The sequence below is a fragment of the Papaver somniferum genome, chromosome 11 (genome assembly GCF_003573695.1).
Source record: "Papaver somniferum cultivar HN1 chromosome 11, ASM357369v1, whole genome shotgun sequence".
Classification (NCBI taxonomy): Eukaryota; Viridiplantae; Streptophyta; class Magnoliopsida; order Ranunculales; family Papaveraceae; genus Papaver; species Papaver somniferum.
The window spans coordinates 66,746,327-66,746,925 of NC_039368.1; the positions used below are offsets into that span (position 1 = coordinate 66,746,327).

General features: G+C 32.7%; 1 long non-coding RNA gene across 1 annotated transcript in view; it reads left to right on the forward strand.

Annotated features, from left to right (window-relative positions):
• The first annotated feature begins 349 nt into the window (after positions 1-349).
• Positions 350-599, forward strand: part of LOC113321091 — a 2,198-nt gene continuing 1,948 nt past the window's right edge. The window contains exon 1 of the long non-coding RNA XR_003346468.1: positions 350-489. This is a non-coding gene — a long non-coding RNA (uncharacterized LOC113321091). The remainder of the gene's footprint in view (positions 490-599) is intronic.

Sequence of the window (599 nt, forward strand, 5' to 3'; positions counted from 1 at the left end):
TTATATACCACTCAATTTTTGATAAGGGCCAAACTATTTTAAACACGCCCATTATTAAGCATATTCCAATATTAAAGTATATGCACCTCAAACACATCTATATTATAAGGGACAGTAGTTTTTTTCTATATGGACGGTCATCTACAGTTCGAACATATAAAGGACGATTTTGATCGATCAGCTGATATGTGTGTTAAATACAGAAGGTGAACTACATTTTTGATTCATAAAACACGGTCCAGATTGAGCCACTAATATGTTTCTCTTCTATAACCAAAATAAACGGGTTCTACACTTTGGGGAGATAAAGAACGGTCGTGATCTAGCCATTGCCGTTTCCCTTTTCCTTGAAACGTTCGCTTGATTATTTTTCCATTAAATGCAAAATTCGTTACTCTCCTTAGCGATCAAATAATAATTCTCATTGTTAATTTTCTGAGAGACTGAAGATGAAAGAAAGATCACCCATCTACAAATCTATTATACCAGGTATCACCCATTCTTATTTTTGTTGATTCAGATTAGGGTTCTTTTCTTTCTGGTTTTTTCAGCAAAATTATGAAAGTGTATTAGAATAGATGAACCCTTTTTTTTTTTTT